Raw genomic sequence first — 21,707 nt, 5'->3', positions numbered from 1 at the left:
CAGTTCTCTCCTCATTGATTCACCCGCCATCAACTCAACAACGAGCCATAATGAGGGGTTTTGGACGACTCTTGGCAGCAAATGTGACTAATCCAAGTGGGGCTCTGCCAGCAGGCATAGCTAATGAGATAATGGCGCTGTGTGATTAGAATGACTTTATTGCGGGTTTTGTTTGAGGAGCAGGAGAAGCACTCGGTAGAGTGCGGACCTCCTCCAAGGTTGAACGGTTAACAAAAGTGACAAAGAAAATCAGTTGGTCGCTATTCTACTTACTGAATCGCGGAGGCTGCTGTAAGGCAACAGGACAGTTCCTTTTTCGCACCAAGGGAAGGCGAAACAGTTCCATTGTGACACAAGAGAAAATAATTGATCACCTTCTCTATTGGCAAAGAAAATAAAATACAACAAAATGCTATTTTCTGTTTGTGTGTCCATCTGGTTTTTAATTACAAATCAAGCCAAAACCTGGCTATATATATATATTATATATATATATATATATATATATATATATATATTATATATATATATATATTCTACTACCTGGCCGCATTTTTATCCATCAAAACAACATTACTAATCTGTGGACTTCAAAAAGTCGCAAAACTTAAAGGTCCACTGCCATGAAATGCATGATTTTTAGTATATTAATGAAAAAAAGGCAGCTGGAATGGACCCATCCGTTTTTTTTTTTTTTTCACCACACAACATAATTTTGACATATATGGCTTTTTGTCACTCCTGCCATGAAAATCCTCCCAATGGATTTGTTTTGGAGAAGAAGCAGAAAGTGACGTTAATAGCAGACGCCCACTCAGTCGGCTTCATGTGTTTATACCAGTTTTACCTACGGGAAGGTAGCTCTTTGTTCCTTTGTGTTCGCCAAAATGCCGGCTCGTTGCATTGCTGGATATTGCCCGAACACTCGGGAGGATGGATCCAATCTTCAAACTTTTCTAAAAGACCCAGTTTGTTGTGAAAAATGGATTGCACAGGTGAAAAGGATGAGAGCTCCATGGGTTCAGATTGGTTCGTTTTGAGCTATTGAAAAAAAATAATAGTTTGGGGGACCACGTAATCCATCTCTCATAATGTAAGAAAAGATCCGCGTACCTATGACAGGGGTGCTAAATGTTTTGATGTGCGTGTCGGATGGCTTCCGCCTCGGGTTTGCCGGCGAAGGCTTCCGTGTCGGGCTCGCCGGGGAAGGCTTTCGCGATGGGCTCGCCCGCGAAGGCTTCCGCGTCGGGGTCACCGGCAAAGGCTTCCGCGTCAGGCTCGCCGGCGAAAGCGTACGCATCAGCCCTGATGCGAAGGTGGTTTGGCCGCGTGCGGGAGGCGAAAGGAGCTTTCCCCCTGGCACGGGTCCTCCTGAGTACACTCCATACTGTCGGGGAGTCTGTTGTTTGTTAGAAGTGATCCGCGTATCATTAAAATATGGTTCAAAATGATGGATAATATTGTCCAGGTCATTTCACTCGATTGTGAGATGTTTTCTTTGAAAAGAGCCTCTGTGTCAGAAGGGGCTTTGGAAAAATCCGAAAATCTCTGTTGTTCCTCTATGAAAGTCCTAGCATGACATCAACAGACGTTGCAGGCAATATGGCGACCACTTGGATGTCGAATGAGACTTGCACAACTTTGCTCGTGGATGACGCGGTCTCCGCTCATATTTATTTTTTCGTCTGGACATTGAATTGAATAATGTTAGATGTATTTTTCATTACGATATCTATTTTAGAATGTTTATAGTCATGACACTTGAGCTTTAAGAAAGTTAGGGGGTTAAGAACCAAAGATGGTGAAAGATGACATTCCCTTATCTCATCATCACAACTCATCATCCTGACTAAAGAGTCGGTGCGGTAATAATACCTGATGAATATGCAGCCGCATGTCCACTAGCGTGCGCGAGAGCCTTCTTGTATGCATGTGCGTGCGAGTAAAATGGATTAATGTTACATGTACGAAGACAGATAAACACCTGGATGTGAAGTCATTAAGTGTAGAATTGGGAAACACAAAGACAGCAGGAAGGTGAGATTTAAAATGTTGCTTTACCAAATGATCTGCTTTTGTCTCTTCTGCAGCAATTTCATTTCCACTATGGAATAGCAGATAACAACAACAACAACAAAAAATAGTCTGTTGTGAAACAACATTATCTATTTGGGCGACAAACTCCACTCGTGTCTTGACTGATGAATTCGAACTTGTGAGGAAAACGATTTCACGGCAGCCAAAGTCATGAGACCGGCAGGAATTAAATTTGTTACACACACTTGTTGACACGATGAATCAATTTTGTGCTTTAGCAAAATGCAGCAAAGATAAATAATCTGGAAAGAAATGGATTGAAGCCAACCGGAATAACAGTTGATGAATTTCATTCTCATTTTAGTCCCATCGCAGCTTTTACTTGTCACAAAGTATTTTCCAAGACACGATTTAATATCGCTGATACATCATGAACTCCAGTCTCACTCAAGTCCTTCCAAATTACACGTTTACATGTTTCATGTCTTTTCTCAGTTGCTTTTAAGCCCTCACCCACACAAGAGAGTGCTTCAGTCAGATGTTTGACCTTGAAAGTCCTCAAGCTTCTGCAAAGCCGAGCGCTTGCTGCCACCGGCCTAAACTTGAACTAAAAATACTCGTAGCAGTCAAAGATGACAAATGAAAGTGATCTTATCTGGGCGGGACGACAAAAACAAAATATCTGTTGTTGTCAACTCCATCTATCGATATGATTTACCATCACCATCCACTTAAATAAAGAATACACCAATGATATACCATCTTTCCGTCCATTAATAATCTGTCACACTTGTCTTCGTTACGGTCTCCCCAAGGTTTAGGAATGTGTTTATAGGGATTTTTGAACATTTGTCCAGTGTCACATTTGTAAAGTCACACACTGATGTTGGTTGAGAAGGCCTGGGTCCCAGTCTCGACTAAATCACCCCAAAGTTGTTTTATCCAGTTCAGGTCAGGACTCTTCAGGTCCAGCAATTTCACCTGCACCAAAGTGGAATTTGAATGGAGCTTGCTTTCTGCACTGTTGTACTGCACTGTCCAAAATGTTGCATCCTTAGTTCTGGTAAAAGGAACTGAATGATTCAGCATACCAAGAGATTCTGGACGATCAAACTGTTTGTGGGTACCCACTTCCTGTTCCGACATGACTGTGCACCTGTGCCCAAAGCAAGACCCATAAAGGCATGAATAGGACAGTTAGCTGTGTGTGAATTTGACAGGCCTGCGAAGAATCCCGACCTGCAGAACCCTGCAGAAACCCTTCACGAAAACCCTCAAAGTGTTATATAGCTGCAAATGGTGGACTGATATCATATTCAACGCTATGGATTAAATTCATATGCAAGTCACAGCAGGTGAGCAAATTCTTTTGGCAATGTTATGTACACGTGTAATCAAATTATCCACCCATTTATTTTCTTTGGTGCTTATCCTCAGAAGGGTCGTGGGGATTGCTGGAGTCTATCCCAGTTGTCAACGGGCAGGAGGCGTGGTACACCCTGAACTGGTTGCCAGCCAATCGCAGGATACATGGAGATAAACAGCCGCACTCACAATCACACCTAGGGACAATTTAGAGTGTCCAATTAATGTTGCATGTTTTTGGGATGTGGGAGGAAACCGGAGTGCCCGGAGAAAACCCACGCAGGCACGGGGAGAACATGCAAACTCCACACAGGCGGGTCCGGGATTGAACCCGGGACCTCAGAATTGTAAGACCAATGCTTTACCAGCTGCACCAACGGGCCACCTAATCAAATTATCATCCACCTAAATAGAGATTATTATTATTATCTATCAGTTCATCCAAATAGCTTTGACTCCCTCAGCAAAAGAATAGTCAAATGGGGTTGGAGTTATAAATCATCAGTCAGGCAGAGACCTCCAATGTCCAAATTGTCTCAAGGTCATATTATTTCACACATAAAAATATAAAAAACACTTGGATCTATTTATTATGTATATATTTTGGGCAGCACGGTGGCGCAGCTGGTAAAGCGTTGGCTTCACAATTTTAAGGACCCGGGTTAGATCCCGGGCCCCGCCTGTGTGGAATTTGCATGTTCTCTCCGTCCCTGCGTGAGTTTCCTACTGGCGCTCCGGTTTTCTTCCACATCCCAAAAAACATGCAACATTAATTGGACACTCTAAATTGCCCCTAGGTATGATTGTGAGTGCGGCTGTTTTTCTCCTGCGATTGGCTGGCAACCAGTCCAGTGTGTCCCCTGCCTCCTGCCCTGTGACAGCTGGGATAGACTCCAGCACTCCCGCGTCCCTCGTGAGGATAAGCGGCTAAGAAAATGGATGGATGGATGGATGGATGGATGTATATATTTTAGATCTGAAATCTAAACTGCTGAAAATGTCACAACGATGCAGTTGTTATTTGCCATGCGTTTAAACACCAAAACCTGATTTTGACTTCAGCTACCGAACAATAGCGACCAAATCGAACCATCCTGCAAGCATTCACTTTTATATTGATTACATTTACAGAAAGGGGAAAAACATTCATGTATGCTGTATCCAGTGTTACTGCAAACATTAGACAGGCATGTCAATGCAAATTGTGGCATTTGGATGTTACTGTTGTGGAATTCAGGTGTGATGCGGCACACATCCTCGCGACCGCTCCACGCGCTCCCTGCAGATTTATTTCAACTAAATGCCGGTGGGCGTGTTCACGGCGCGCACGCACCCCCCGCACTCACACGGGAGCCGAGACTAGGAGGAGCTCCCATCTCGAGCGGAGGCTGCCGATCGCCGGTGCAAAGGGGAGCGGCCAGTCAGGAGGCTGTCACAGCTCCTCGCGGCCGCACATTGGCGCCCTGCTCCCTGCACGCCGACCCGAGGTAGACCAGACTCTTGCAAAACAGCTGCAAGATTGCTTTGCAATCGGGGCTTTTTCATCACTGCGGAGGACGCAAAGTTTTGATTGATTGCACGATTTGCTGCAAGGAGACGCTTTTTTTTTTTTTTTTTTTTTTACCCCCTCTCCATTCAAGCATTCTTGTGGCTGCTATTTATATACATTGGAGTCAGGTAAGTCCTACTTATCCTCTTAAAATGAAACTCTTTTCTTGTCTCATTTTAAAGCGTATAAAAGCTTTGAAGATTACTAAGATTAGTTTCATAATTGATCTTCATTTCATTCTTATATGAGAGGAAACTGTTTCAGCAAAGTAAAAACAGAGAATGTGACTAATCATGCTGTGCCTTATTCATTACATTGGGGGAGTAAAACTCATACGGGGAGTCCTGCTGGAATACAATCAACTCTTATTGATCCAGACATAGTTTAATACAGATATATTAGTGAGAGTTCTTGAGCAGATTGATTTCTCGTCAATATACATAGCTTTATTTATAGGTGGGGAGGGGGCTATATGTAAATTAGCTGATATTTCTAGTGCATCGGCTGCTTTCAAAGAACACTGGAATTAAACCACAAATAAAAAGATGTTGAGCACCTTGCTTTGAGATGAATTTTGTGAGCACTATTTCAAAACGACCAATGCATATTTTTGACTTCAGTTACAGAAGATGATAATATGCCAAACTGAACAGCCTGCATGCCGATAACACATTTACAAAATGCAAAATTATTCTTTCATGGCTCCCACATACATATGCATCATTCTGGATGTGGTTAGATTTGGGCAGCCCTTGAGTCGACTTCGGCGTTTTAACCGGCTGCTGTCATGACATAGGACCAAAGTGAAATTCAAGGTTTCGAGCACATCCCCAACACTTATGTATGCGCCATACAGATGTGATCCAGAAGACCGTAATAGCCACAGACTGAGGCAGCCTCGCGTCGGAAGAAGAGAAGGAAGAGGGTGATGAGAGTAATAGCTCCCGATGACGGAGACATGAATGAGGAGATCCGTGGTGACAGGGAGACAGAGATACGTTCGGCGCCCTGCAGTCAATCGGGCCGACTCGCCGACGTGTCTCGCTGTTTTCTCTGCCTCCGAGACAAGTTTGTCATTCATCGTCCCCCGTCTATCTTTAGCCGGCCTAAGACGGGGGAAATGTGCTCTCTCGTTGAAGAGGCCAGAGAATGAGACCTGCAGAGGTCAAAAAGGGGGGACATGGAGGCTGTGTCATCTGTGTAATAACATTTGAATAGCATCAAATGTGCAGGAATGCTCTCTCTCTCACACACACACACACACACACACACACACACACTGTAATTGAGATCCATCTCACTGTGAAAGTCAGTAGACTACCTGCGACGTGTTCTTATTTCTCCCTTCTAATCACGCTAATGCCAGATGTTTTATTCATCGGCAGCGCCAAATGTCACTCTTCCGGTCTTACGCTGCCATCTTAATTGGCTCGATTGACACACGGCTTAATTGACTCGGTAGCCGCGGCTCGTCGAACAAATCAGAGCTCATTGAGCACCGCGGCGTTTTCCGAAGACGGCGCAGTAGAAAAGCGGTCACCTTTGACCCAGCCCTCTTTGCTAATAGGCCATTGTGATGACATGATCAGGAACAGTGAACAGCTCACTGTTCTGCAGATGCATTATTCTATGATAAGAGGACTGCACACATTTATTTATTCTACAAGAAATCTTGTATAAGAATAAAATATGCGCTTCATTCAAATCAAATGATCTCCTCGACAGTCTCCTGTCATAATACTGAATTTCACAGTCACCTGTTGCAGTTATTGGAGTGCCCTTGAGCCCTTTGCAGTGTCAGGTACTGGACAGTGGTTGGAAATAAAAGTACAAATACTTTGTGAGTATATTTAAGCAGACTCTAATTCATTGTGTTATTTAAGATGTTTGTTTGATGTTGTCGGCTGCCGGAATGATTGGTGGCTTGTCTTGTGTCGGTGTAAAAAAAAACACCACAAAGTTACAAGTTGTGGCAATCCCTAAATTCTCCATTTAACCTGAAAAAAAAAAAAACACATACAGGTAAGGTGTATTATCTAATTGAGCTTGCCCCCGTGTCATTATTACTATGGAAGTTAATAATCGAGGGAATTTGGCTTCCCACCAACCCATAAATTTTAATCATCCACCCAATCGCTGAGAACGCTGTACAGTGAACTCCTCAAGCCTTCAATAGGTGGTGCCAGAACAAAGCTGACAGAAGTGGGTGTGTTTGTTTTTTAGGCATCTGTCATTGCCTAAAGAGAGAAAAAGACAAATGACAGTGTTGGAGAGAATATATATTGCTAAGGATTATATTCATAACTTGATAATGGCAGACTATCATAAATTTAGCATTGACTGTGTACAACAATGAACAAGCACTCTGATAAATGGTTATGAAAAATGCATGGAGCTAAGATATGGCTGTGGACATGCAGAAACGCATTCATATCATCACTAGAATCTAATGCAAAAAGTAATACAATAAATATGTCAATATCATATTGATGCAACAGGTACTTTTTTTCTCCATCTATTCTTTTTTTCTTTACAACCTATTTACTATTAATGCAAATGGGTTATGCCAACATTCCTAAGGACTGTGCACAAAAGCTTCTTTTGAATGATTGCGAGTGGCGCTGTTGTGGCGAAATCTGCTCAAATGTTCTTCGAAGAGGGGAAGTACGGGGAGTTCGGGCCAGGCCAAGAAAACATTGGCATATGTCAGTCATGGTTCGTTAGAGTCCTTGAATGACTCAAAATGTCCTCCGCCATACGGAGGATGAGACATTTGTTTAAATGGCTTCATTACGCTAATGCGTTCCCTCTCTCTTATAAGCCATTTCACAAAATGTTAGGTACTTTCGGATTCAAATTGTTACCGGTGAACTTAATTTGACTTTCTCACTCATTGTGTTCACATTTTCTTCATATTGACTTAACTATAAAAACACAGTAATGGCAATCAAATAGAATGTGAAGAATTAAAACATTTATTTTTGCTCCAATTCAGTGGACACAGTGCTGCTCCTTCTGGTGTCCGCACAATGGCCACCTGGGGGCAGTATAACATACACAGCTAGAGATACACATGGAGTCAGTCATAGCTTCTCAGAAAATTGATTTAATGCACAAACTTCAATTGTGTTTCTGCTTAGTTTAACAGCAAACATCAAATGAAGAAATAGAAGAATCATCATCTTTATTGTGATGAACATGCGAATGGCAATTTAAAAAAAATGAATCGTTTTTGGTCTCCCAAACTGCTGCTTGTGGGGAAATTAGTGGAACTCACTGCTATCAAATATCACCAGTTTCTAAACCTTTTCTCAAAAAACAAACAAAAAAAAACCCCAAATGCTTTTATCTTGAAACCATTATAAGTCTTGTTTCAAGGCATCACTCTATTGGGGGAAAAGCAGCACGGGGGTGGGTGGGTGTATGATGCAACCCCCCCCCTCTCACCCCCCACCCGCAATGATTTCTATATTTTCACATCCAATTCTGAACATGCTGAAAAATAATTTCTACACACCCCCCCCCACCTCCCTTCCCCAATTGCTATTAACAGCATTGACATACAATATGTGCCAGGCGCACTAGAATTGCACCCGTCTATATAAATGCTCCCAAAATGTCAAGACAATTTAGAACGTGTCATCTTTTTGTGCATAGGCGCGTTTGCTTCATGTCGAGGACATCGCGAAAGGTCACCTGAGCAATTGTTTTACAGTGTTGGGTTGTAAGTGCCAACGCGGCAAGGTGAAAACTGGTGTTGCATCATTGTTACCCAGTAAAAATGACTTTTATTCACAAATGATTGCGCTTGGTGTTTTGCACTGCATTGAAATCAGAGAAGAAACATTATGGTGAACAGGATTGGAAGAATTGTAATCACAAGGATTAAAAAAAAAAAGTAACTACATGATCAGGATGGAAGCGCCACAGTTGGAGGACAAGCAAATTTTGGCCCAGATAAATATTGTCAGAAGAGCATAGGTGACATGTTGGGCTTGTCGAAAGTGCAGGAGCTCTTTGAGGGAGGCTTGAATCGAGTCAAGCAATGAATGCTGGTAATGTCGTCCCCCCCCCCCCGCCAAATGCAGTTCTGTGTTTGCGATGGAGACATTGGTCATTTTGACTTAGTACACCATCCCAGACGGCGTATTGATTTCCTTTGCCATTCAACCCTCTTTCATCCTCTGTTTTTTTTTTTTTCTTCATTTGCGCTTGTTCTCGTCCACTCACTCTCGCTAGCTGGGTAAACTGTAATAGCACATGTATTAAGGATCGTAGGATCGATTGCTCGCATCCGGGGGAAACTGCTGAGCTGCTTTTCTAAGAAGTCATCTCTCCATTTCCTAACTTGCTGCTTTGGCCATTTGGGTTGCTTGGTTGGGAATTTTCTCTGGAACATCATAGACATGTGATTTTTCTAATGTAAACTGTGTGCCTTGGCTCAATCGAGGCTGGGAAACAATCAATCTAGGGGTGCACAAAGCTCCTTGGTCCACCCTAAATCTCAATTCTTCCTACCAGATACAATTTTTGGACATTACTACGCTACCAATTTAGTGGGACTAGTGTGGAAAATGTGTTTGTCTATTCCACAGGGCACAAAAGTAATGGTGACTGAGGTCCGACTTCAAGGTTGGTGTGGAAGAACTCAAGATTTCTGTCCTCTACACCATCGAAAATCTTTGGGTTGAAGAGTAACATTTAAAAAATAAAATATAAACTGAAGAGGCAAAAGACAACATCACTCTCCTTTTCTGGGGGATTTCCACGCTTCTGGTTTCCATCCAAAGGTTAGACAGTCGAAAGAACATACGCCGCTTGTGATTCATACACTTAAAACAGCAGCAGTAGAAGATGTTTAGTCTTTATGAACGAATTCCAAAAGATACTTCGGGGGCTTTCTGTGCCAAGAGATTAATCTGCGGCGTTCCTGCAATGGTCTCCAAATAGCTTCTCTCGCTCTCTCTCACTTAGCCTTATCTTTTGTTCATGTTTACTCCAATCGGTATCCTTTTCTTTTCATCCTTTAGTTCTCATAATGCTAATTGAAATATTATTGTGGCTGCTAATTTTCTCGCACTCAGCCACCCTTTTGTGGAACGAGTGTTGGATCGCTTGTTTCATTGTTATGATGATGACGCTTATAGCCATCCTCTTGGTTTCCTTGCAGACTTGCGATAAGATGGCCCGCTTTTGCCCGTCTTGTCATCTCTTTGCAGTTTGCAGCTGTCAAACAGAGAACCCATCTCACCCCTTTGACCCAGTAGAGTGTACACGGTGGTCTGGGGGGAACTGTAGTAAATGACTTTGGGCCGAGGTTCAGCAACAAAAATACTTTGCTTGCTGCTTTCCCAGAGTTCTGCGGTGTATAGAATTCAGTTACAGATCAATCAAATTGGAGACGGTGCGAGCGTCCAAATGAAAGGGAAAGATTTTGATAAGGGTCTTCCAAATCTCTAATTTTTTGTGATTATGCGCTAAATTGTCAGAGCAATGAGTTAAAAAAAGAAATTCACCATGTAGGCACGATACTGGGGCCCCTTGACTTTGGACATTCATTTACTTATTTTTTATTGTGTTCTGTCCGTTTGAAGTTCTTAATAGTTTGGGTTTTTTTTTCCAATTTTTGTACTCATTGGGATTTAGGACAAGATATTTGTAAACGACTTGGTCAAGTATTGACACCCTTGTTGTGGTGATGACATTGTGGAATGAAGAGCAAGGATTTTAACCCTAACCCTAATTCAGGAGACTATAAAAGCATATGAAAGACCTTTGAACCTTCTGTGGGGTGTAATTATATATTCCAAAGAAATGAATTTTTAAAAAAAAGTTGTTGGAAATGATAATCTGCATGATTAAAGTCACCTATCACTTAATAAAACACAAAAATGCAGGAGATTATGCAAAAAAAAGCTTTGAATAGAAACTAGTTAAGGAATTTTAGCTGCAAAGTGCATACAATATAACAATTACTATGGAACAGTAATTAGCGATTATAGCCATAGTCACTTCACAATGACTTCTTAAGTACCGAATTTGCTCTCACGGACTATTTTGCGTACCATATTTACCACACAAATGATGCTGCTGACAGAAAAATAAATGCAACAAGAAGTTTGAGTTTTTAGATGAAGCATCATGATGTGCCAGAGACTGGATGAGGCTATGTGCATATTAGTAAAAGATTAAGAAAACCATAAATTGATCATTTCCTGACATTTAATGTGAATAACTCATTTTTTTTTTTTTTTTTTTTTTAGTTTGCCGTTTGTGTAAGTGGGCAGAATAGTGATCTTTTTAAAATGTCAAATCCAGAAACAAGTGTACTGGTTGTCATCCACTGAAAGTGTCGGATTTGTCTGCCCGTGACAAAAATCAATCACAATCAAGTGGAAAACATTCAAAAATGAACATATAAACTGTATTGAAACAAACAAAACTCAAAGACTAATTTCAGGTCACATTGACTCGGATGTGTTGGGATCATTTGTGTGTGTGTGGTGTGCTCTTGTATTCAAAACACTACAACATCAAACTATACATAGAGAAAACATTTATATATGTGATTTGTGTGTATTTTAATTTCCACATAAATGTACAAATGTCGTCTTTAATTTAATGTGGTTTTCATTGACATTCATTTCTCCCAAGTGGCAGCAATTAAAACGATGTGATAAATATTTCACGGGTTCATTTTCTTGATAAAAGCCATTGAAATGTTGTATAACAACCGCCATACGGCCCCTCAAGGAACATTCACTTTTTCATTTAACGCAAGGTTGGATGTGCTTAGACATCCATCTTTTAAAAACGAAGGGAACCGTTTCTCCTCTGGCGTTTCTGGCATTTCCCACCATCCAGTTCAACAAAGATGCTTTCAGAAGTAAAAGGACCAAAGTTCACCAGTAATTAGATGTGTCCACGAAGACATGTGTTGGGAATGAGCGTCTTAATGTGAAACTTAATTTCGATAGAGCCGATTAATTGCAATTTGTCCGTATGTGTGTGAGTTGAGTGTTAAACTGTGAATTTATTGAATTTTCACCGAATAACTTCATTCATAAGAAACTCTCACTGGCACAGTAATGAAACATCCATGTTACGGATATTTTATAGTTTTTATATTAAATAGAAATTATTTTCTCATTGCATCTGTGGGTTCTATTGCAGTGTGTGTGTGTACCAAAAATGTCCTCAAAACAAAATAAAGAAATTGATTTGCATTTGATGTACTACCCAAAGATATAAATCAATCGACATCTTGGGACTACTTTACTTTCCATCTCCCATGATACATCTTTTTTTTTTTTTTTTAACGTCATATCTCCAGATGTTGACAAAAGTAACAGGCCTACTTTAGAGTACAGATATCTGCTTTCAAATGTAGGGAGTAAAAGTATTTATTTCTGTAAAATGAATACACAAGTATAATTCAATTTCAATTTTTTTTGTACTTGTTTCTACTTTTATCAAATATGTTCAGTCATCATAAAGTGTGCACATAAAGCAACTTCCATGTAAATGTCAGGTTTATCACCTAACTGCTGGTTTTTATATGCAAATAATGGACAGAAGAGATCTTTAATTTGTCTCATGAGGAGATCGGGCTTGGCTCACCAGTTGCATCTCCAAACCTTGTTCTGAGTCAGCCTCACAGTCGTGCCTCCTTTTATTGATTTCTCAGGTCAAAAGGTTACAAGTTCACTAAGTACAAATGGTGAAACAAATGACGACAACAACAACACAAACACTAAAGAAAACATTTCTTCAAAGCGACAGCAGTGTCCCGATAAACCTTGTAGAGATTAGCAGGGCATCTGATTTAAAGCATGTTTATGGTGTTCATGAATATCTGCTTGAGGTCAGCAGGGGGGCATCGCCTTCCAGGCTTCGCCGGGTCACACTCTGGGTCACGCACAGCACTTCCAAAGACAATGATTCAGGCAACGATAATGGAAACAAATGATAACACATGATAAAACAATAATTCCAACAATAACAATAGAATATTGTCATACAAGGACAAAGGAAAATTGGCAAATTTGTTTCTTGTTAACCCGTTGACTATTTCTAGGGGACACCAAGTCGGGATGATGCGACGTGCTTTTAGGTCGCCAGACAACTTCAGACACGCTGTCGCCAGTCCCCTTAGGTCATGTGTCCATATTTGGGTCCATATTTTGATGTATCACGGCTTTTATGTCAAGCAACTCAGTACTGAAAGTTAATCATGAGTCACCAAATGTCAAACCCGCTCTTTGACAAAAGACTATGTCTCAACAACGTTTATGCAGCCGTCAGTTTTAAACGTAATCCGGGAAGGGCAGTGGAAATAAATGTTAGAAAGTTAAGGACTCACAAAGGGGACATTTGTCACAGTCCTCACTGGGTACTCCAATCATCAATCCGCGCTTAGCTAAAGCCAACATATTGAGCTTTTATTGTAAATGCAAGGCTGCCACAGATGTGATAAGGCAAATTTGACTTTACTATGAAAGGCCGTTAGGGACATTATTCATGATTAACTCATACTTATTTTTCAAATGTACGAGTAAAAAAGATAAACACTAGTCCATGGGTGCCCAAACTTTTTTACCCCAAGATCTACTTTCAAAGCAGCCATCCTCTCGCAAGCTACCGACGGTGATGATGCTCCCAAACCGTTTTAAGGTTAATGTTATGTTCCCTCCTATATTTGAAATACAGAATTAGCTTTTTGTGCACTGTACTGTCTGTGCTTTCATCCTGGATCAGCCTGTGCCAAGGTGGAATTTTAAAATGAGCCACCATCTCATCCTGCACTTTCTACTTTGGCTCGGAAAAGAGAAAATCTCATCCAGTTTAACCACTTTTTCTTCGATTATTCACATACTCCGACAGTCATTGCATCTTAAAACAACAGCATTTCTTTTTTTTTTTTGTAACTTTCTCCATTAATATCAAAAGTAAACACAAGCAGCATGTCTAGCTCGTCTTTGCTCTACGTTGCCCAGACTGTGGACGCTGTCATTTTAAAACACGTTGGGTGGGGCGGGTATAAGGTAAACTAGGAAAAGAGAGTGTGGCGGAGCAGCGGTCGTTGTTAGAGAAAGTTCCATGTGCTGCCTAAAAGCAACCAGTGGCTTTTTTTTTTTTTACAGTACCTATGTGAATTGTACCGTTGGATGTAACAACCAGTCATCCCTCACTCACTGAATCACATTGCAAAATGCCACAAACTGAATAGCTGTATGTTATACTTTCAATTTTTTTGGCGCGCAATGCAGAATATCATTATCAGCGGTGCACAATTGCGCACCCATGAACACTTCTAAAATGCTCTTATAAACACTTTCATACACATCTGAAACTGTTACTCTCATGAGCACGAATCAAATGCTCATGAAAATTTGTCAAATACGCTCATACGCATGACTGAAAGTGAACATATTCTGAGTGGATGAACATGATTGACATCCACACGTGAACATGAGTCACATACGTGCGCCAGTGACATGCACGCAGGAATGTGTTTGACGTGAATGTGTGAATGCCAGTGACATGCTTGTGCGAACGCAATTATCAGAGCAAGACTTTCAGTAACGTGTATGAGAGTAATTAATTCGTCTGACTAATGCGATGTGAAAATGTACTAAATGCATGACATGAACCAGAAATGTAAAGAGTTTATCACTTGATATGATTTACAACAGTCTCACCGGTGCATTGTTTCCAGTTCTTACACACATCCAAGTTTTTTTTGTAAAACAATTGTAACACCACAATTATTTCTGGAAAGGAAGTTTGTATTTGTGTACAAGAGATGCATCCAAAAGGAGTGTAAGTAAATTTGTTATTCAGAGGGAAGGAAAAATCAGTTCAATAGTGTATGGAAAAAGTTTTAGAAATGTATAGACCCACATTAATTAAAAAAAAGTGCTCATGCAGCACCATTAAAGATGGAATTAGGAAGTATAATTTACTGTTTTTCCCCTCAAGGCACGTGTTTTTGTCTGGGTTTATTATTCCCTCACTTTGCCAAATGATGGTATTCACGCAGACTTAAAAACTGGCATGGTGGCAATTATGGCACGCGTGGAGAGTGAGACGGACACATGCGTGTGTTTTTGGGTGTTCTGACATTCGTCTCTTGAACAAGGATTTGGATCCTTGTGAAATAACATCAATTTGTGGCCAATCGCTTTAATACTCCAAGAAAAAAAAAAACATTTAAAAAGGCCCCTGTTAAAAGTGGACCCTTTGAATAGTCACTTTTCTGCCCTTTACAGCACCCCTGGAGCTGAAAATTTTATTTTTATTCCATTGCTATTCATAAGGTCTCTGGCAAGTCTTTAGCACTGGCTCATTAGGCAAATCTATGTGTGAGAGTCTATGTTTGTCCGTGTGTGTGTGTGTGTGGTGTGTGTGTGTGTGTGTGTGTGTGGTGTGTGTGTGTGTGTGTGTGTGTGTGTGCGCGCGCTAACAGGACATTAACAGCATGAAAGCTGCCTCCACTGAATAAAACGATACATTGGAATGGAATAATTTATCACTTTAAAAAAAGCGATACAGTATAGGATAAAAAAAAGCTTTAGTAAAATAAATGATCGGTCGGATAATATTATAAAGTACAGATTAAATAGATTTCAGGCTTGCCAAAGGACTGCGGTGCCTTGCTAAATCCATCAGCTCATTGTTTATGCACTTCTTCATCCATATCTGGAACACATCCTGGTTTTTTTAAAAACATTAAATCAGTAAAATGTCACGATAGAAAAGGAGTACCAACATCTTGGGAAATGTGTTTATTTTCTTGGTTGCCAAGATGTAACCAAGAATGGGGAAAAAAATATAGAGCATACACCCACGGACTGCGTCCTTTTTGGGGATGTTTGTTTTTAATAATAGATAAACAGAACCATGGCAATTTAAAATGCCATTTATGTACATAATGGTATATTTTCGACAATCACTCAGTATTTTTAGAAAAGAGCAACGAGATTTAGCAGCGCGCCCTCTGACATATGTTGCGTTTTATACATAAAAGTATTCAAATGTATTGTACTTATACTCCAATATAATCCATGTATGTCACAGGTTTAAAGGAGTATTTCACACAGTCGCCTCGAAATGCTCAAAGCATTTTATTTTCACAACAGGTAGTGCAGAATTGGTATGCCAAGATAGCTTCCGGCTCAAACTCTTGGACATTTTTTTTTTTCCAATTTCACATTGAAATAGCTGGTTCTTTGCTGACCTCTTTCCACTGCCACGTCTAAAGAATGAATGTGGCAACAACAATTTATATGGAAATTAGCTCAATGATGGGGGCAATGTCCATTTATGGGTGCTTGTCGGCTATTCCCGCAGAAATGATCAAGGTGTAGCAAGCACAACCTTGATTATGGACAACCTTTAAAAACCGGCAACTATATTATGGCATACAGTACAGCGAGGGCCACTTCATCACTCTTTTGACTTAATTAAATTCTCTCCGATCAAAAACACATTTTAGATGGTACAATTTTAGCTTTCAGCATTGGCCGTTTCTGAGCCCAGGGGTGAAGTAATTACAGTATTACTTTGGCGCTGTCTTGTTTTTGTGTTGTGGTGGGTTTTAGAGCTTCATTTAATTTCAAAATAAATGCTTTGCATCTTGGTGCCAAGGAACTATGGTGATGTGAGTTGAGGCGTTCACTTATAGACAATTTTTGCAGGTACCGCTTTTACGGTATCACAGTAATTGCAACTCTAAAACTTAAATCTCATAACTCATTGACGTTTCTGTGCATAATTTCATGGCTAAGAGCTTAACGATGCAATCAGTCTTAGACTCTATGCAGAAATGATATACAGTGAAGAAAATAAGTATTTGAACACCCTGCTATATTGCAAGTTCTTCCACTTAGAAATCATGGAGGTGTCTGAAATTTTCATCGTAGGTGCTTGTCCACTGTGAGAGAGAGAATCAAAAAAGAAAAATCCAGAAATCACAATGTATGATTTTTTTAACGGTTTAGTTGTGTGATACAGCTGCAAATAAGTATTTGAACACCAGAGAAAACCAATGTTAATAGTAGATTATAGACGTCAAACGTTTCCTGTAGTTGTTCACCAGGTTTGCACACACTGCAGGAGGGATTTTGGCCCACTCCTCCACACAGATCTTCTCTAGATCAGACAGGTTTCTGGGCTGTCGCTGAGAAACATGGAGTTTTAGCTCCCTCCAAAGATTTCCGATTGGGTTTAGGTCTGGAGACTGGCTAGGCCATGCCAGCACCTTGATATGCTTCATACAGAGCCATTCCTCGGTTTTCCTAGTTGTGTGCGTCGGGTCATTGTCATGTTGAAAGACCCAGCCACAGTTTCTGGATTTTTCTTTTTAGATTCTCTCTCTCACAGTGGACATGCACCTACGATGAAAATTTCAGACCCCTCCATGATTTCTCAGTGGGAGAACTTGCAATATAGCAAGGTGTTCAAATACTTATTTTCTTCACTGTATGTCTAGCGTGGAACACCTTGGAGAAGTTCGGGAGTTACAGGGGGTATTACTGAGTTTTCCCCACTGTGGTAATAAGATGCAGACCCAATATAAAAGCTGTTATAACTGAGCTACTATCCCCTCCCCGACCCAGCTCGACGGGCTTACTCCGTTCCTGTGTACAGAGCTGTTGGTTTCCCCATCATGCCCATCATGCGCCATGCGGATAAGCTTTTTCTCACCGCTGATTTTCAATTGCCTTGTTTAACTTGGAGATTGAGTAGGAGGATTTGGTTGGATGTCTGCCTTTCAGGGTCTGTGATCTCCCCGGCGGGGATTCATTTTCCGTTTGAATGTCGTTGTGCCAGAGGGGCTCCTCTTTTATCTCATCCTTCTCTGCCAATACTTGCATGTTACACCCGTCGAAGGCAATATACTTCGATACAGTTATACTTCAATATAGTTTACAGTCTCGTGATTTCATCATTTGACCGATTAATGGGGAAAGTGGGAAGAAAAACGATTTTTCGTTGGTGTTCAAGTTAGGATGGCTCAACTAATCAAACATGTCAACACTTATATTCATCTATAGTCTAAAAGCATACTGTGGTGGGTTTAAAACAAATTGTGCAGCAATCATTTCTTTACAAGGCTGTCTTTTCCATTAACGGGAGATGCCATTTGTCGCTTTGATGAGTTTGACAAGCAAATAATGAATTTCTCTTTTTTTTTTTTATTCCCCTGAGTGGCTAAAATACGTGATGTATTTAATGTCAACATGTTCTGTAAAAGAGAGAAATTTGAGCTTGCCTTGATAGATGTCAAAATAGTCACACAGGCTTTAGTCATCTTATGGCGCACGAGGGGGCGTAGATATCTGTGGTTACCTCAGAATTGTAATCTGGGGAAGGTTAAGTGGACTTTGGTCAGAATAAAAGCGGTCAAAGAACAAAAGGTCTTGTTCGGGCATAAATTACTTCCTTTTCCTGCTATGACATATTGTGCTGGAAATGAACAACGTCAATGTCAGCGAGTCGGCCTCTTAAGGCAGCTGTTTTAGGAAATGTCTGTTTACCGGTCACGGCGAGGAACTTTCACAGAAGGGCTTATGCTGTATTATATGATGGATATGGTTGAGCACTCCGGTTTCCTCCCACATCCCAAATACATGGAGCATTAATTCAAACTCTAAATTGCCCGTAGGTGTGATTGTGAGTGCGACTGTTTGTCTCTGTGTGCCCTGCGATTGGCTGGCAACCAGTTCAAGGTGTACCCCGCCTCCTGCCCGTTGACACCTGGGATAGACTCCAGCAATCCCCACGACCCTTGTGAGGATAGGCACCAAAGAAAATGGATGGGTGGATAATTTGATTACACGTGTACATAACATTGCCAAAATAATTTGCTCACCTGCTGTGACTTGCATATGGTTATAGTTTCAAATATTGCATAAAAACGGAAGTATAACACCACCCCTGTGATGGGGTGGGGGAAATATATATATTACATATACATCACGGGCCTGTTACTACTACAGAATATTAGTTATGGGCATCAGCCATGATGCACAACCTGTTCCTTGGTTATTACAACTCAGTCAAAGCGCTTAATCGTACTCCAGTTCGTACAGCAGGGGTGTGAACCTCATTTTTGCCGCAGGCCACATTGTAGTTACGGTTTCCCCTCAGAGGGCCGTTATGACCGTGAAACCATGAAAATCTTTCCCCTCATCATATTTATACGTGAAATCTATGAGCTCGTTTTGGAATTAGAAATGAAGGCTAATGTGTTTGTTAAAGTATTGATGATGCCGGGGACACAATAATGCTTGCAATGTCTCAACATTATCATTTATGATATGACAATTTGATATTTTGGTACAGATTTTAACAAAAATTATGGAAGTGAATACTCATAATTTGCCTTCGCGGGCCACATAAAATCATGCGACAGGCCAGATCTGGCCCCAGGGCCTTGAGTTTGACACCCGTGTCGTAGAGTCACAATTTTAATTGTTTCAGCTTTTTCCACCTTGCTATTACACTCCTCGTGACGTATGGACAGATGATTGTCTCCATGATTCAGACCGCTCCATGCATTCGTGAGGGATTCTCTTCCTCTTTAATGGCAGCCGGTTCTTTCGTTGACTTTTCGTGACCTACATCTTCGCTCTCGCATTTGACACGTTGAAAGGTTCACAATGTGATCGATTTGTGGCGTCTGCAACGCCGATGTGTGAGCCAAGCCTCGAGTTATTATATAATAAACCACACACGGTGCTGCGTTCGAGACATCGGCTGAAATTTCAGTCGGATTAAAAGATGTCACACGAATGAGGCGCGTTGACGTTGCCATGTTGGATGTGTGATAAATGAGCACACCTAATGTTGTTTAGTCCATTTGTCTGCTAGCGCTGGAGTGTGGTTTGGGATGTGATTAAAATGGGGGGGCTTTGATAAAATGTCACCCATTAGTCTGGCAGTCCAGTTCACAATTGATGGACTGGATGCTCGATAAGATCCAAAAGAGCTTGACAGTCAGACTAAAAGATGAATTTAAAAAAAAAAAAAAAAAAAAAAAAAAAGGACAACACCAGCATGGATATTTTACTAATGGATCTGATTGAGGATCCAGTAGATAACCAAAAGAATGTTTCTGTACTACATCCATGTCTTTCCTTTTAATCCCTTTAAAAACCTCAACCGCTCTTCTGTCTATCCTTATGTTTTTTTTTTTTTAAATCTAGTGTTTACTTATTCACCAAAGAGAGTTTCTTTTTTATCGCAGGAGGCCCACTTTGAGCATCTGGAACACAAAAGCGTACAATGCTCTTCTGCTTCACCGCTCCCAACCACTCTTTCATGCTCACCAGAGGATAAACGACAGGCTTTGAGGATGCTCAAATGCTGGAAGAAAATGTTTTCCTTTAGAGTGCCCTAAAGCAAGACCGCACAAATAAAGCACGTGGTCTAGCTTTTAATTTTAAGTGGCAAGGGGAGCGAGTGATCTCTTGGGAAACGTAATAAAAAATTAATTTTTGACTCTTGTTACGAGCTATGTCATGCTGGAGGAGATGACGGTCCGGCTGCTTCATCAAGTTTGCTTTGGACTCTGCGTACCACTATTTGACCTGAGTCAGTCGATCTCAGCTCTACTGGGTTTGTATTCCGTAAACATTTCTCTCATGTATTCAGGACCTAAATCATTGTATCTATGCTCTTTTTGGGGAGTCCAGTCAGAAGACCATTACAGTAGTCAAGTCTACTTGAGATAAAAGCATGGATGAGATTTTCCTGGTCTACTTGACACATACAAGACTTCACTCCAGATATGTTCTTCAGATGGTAGAAGGCAGTTTTTATGATTGATCTGATATGATTGTTGAAAGTCAGGTCGGAATCAATCAGAACACCAAGGTTTTGGACTTGGGTCTTTGGTTTTTAAAGATAGAGAAACCAGGTGTTTAATAACAGCAATTCTCCTCTTTATTGCCAAAAAGAATTTTCTGAGTTTTGTTGTGATTTAGTTGAAGAAAATGTTGGCTCATCCAGTTATTTATCTGATTTAGACAGTGGCACAATACCTCAATTGAACTGTAGTCATCTGGAGACACTTCTAAATATAACTGTGTGTGATCTGGATAGCTATAGTAGTCAAAATTAAAGTTTTGAAGAATTTAACCCAAAAGTAGCATATACAGGCTGAACAGGAGAGGTCCAACAACTGACCCTTGAGGGACCCCATAGGTCATTGCCATTCGCTGAGACCGAGCACCTCCAATGGTCACAAAGTAGCTCCTATCATCATCATCATCATTAGCATAGTCTAGTAGACATATCGACAATGGCCAATTTGCCACTTGATGCTAGGCGCAGTTCATGAGGCTCCATTAAAAGTACGCAATTACTCAAAGGAAAGGAATAAGCAGGACATCGGACAAAGGAAATGACAAAAAACAACAGCAATAATATAGTTGATGCATATATTTTTAGTAATTGCATCACAACTACTCATTAAGTTAAATAAGAAGGGAAAAAACAGATATTGTTGCGGCATGGTTGTGGAGACGAGAAACAGATACAGTACGCTATGTCAAGCTGCAGTGAAACCAAAACACGTGACCATGCCTCTGGTGAAAATTGCTCTTCTATTAACTGCATGATGTCACATTGAATATAGAACAGAAATATGTGGGGGGGGGGGCAAGCTCAACTGAGCCTTTGTCTGCAGATAAATCGATAAATAGCGTTTCTCTCACAGTCCAATTGGCTCTAATATAACATTTACAAA

At 40.8% G+C, this 21,707-nt stretch overlaps 2 protein-coding genes across 2 annotated transcripts in view; one reads left to right on the top strand and one right to left on the bottom strand.

Annotated features, from left to right (window-relative positions):
* Positions 1-21,707, bottom strand: part of gngt1 (guanine nucleotide binding protein (G protein), gamma transducing activity polypeptide 1) — a 65,731-nt gene that overhangs the window by 11,681 nt on the left and 32,343 nt on the right. The window lies entirely within an intron of this gene.
* The window catches only part of calcr (calcitonin receptor), a 37,086-nt gene continuing 20,411 nt past the window's right edge, over positions 5,033-21,707 (top strand). Inside the window, exon 1 of the mRNA XM_061813092.1 lies at positions 5,033-5,079. The gene's annotated coding sequence lies outside the window, so the exon portion shown is untranslated. The remainder of the gene's footprint in view (positions 5,080-21,707) is intronic.

Source organism: Syngnathoides biaculeatus, chromosome 1 (assembly GCF_019802595.1).
Source record: "Syngnathoides biaculeatus isolate LvHL_M chromosome 1, ASM1980259v1, whole genome shotgun sequence".
Classification (NCBI taxonomy): Eukaryota; Metazoa; Chordata; class Actinopteri; order Syngnathiformes; family Syngnathidae; genus Syngnathoides; species Syngnathoides biaculeatus.
This window is presented reverse-complemented; position numbering and strand designations above follow the sequence as displayed.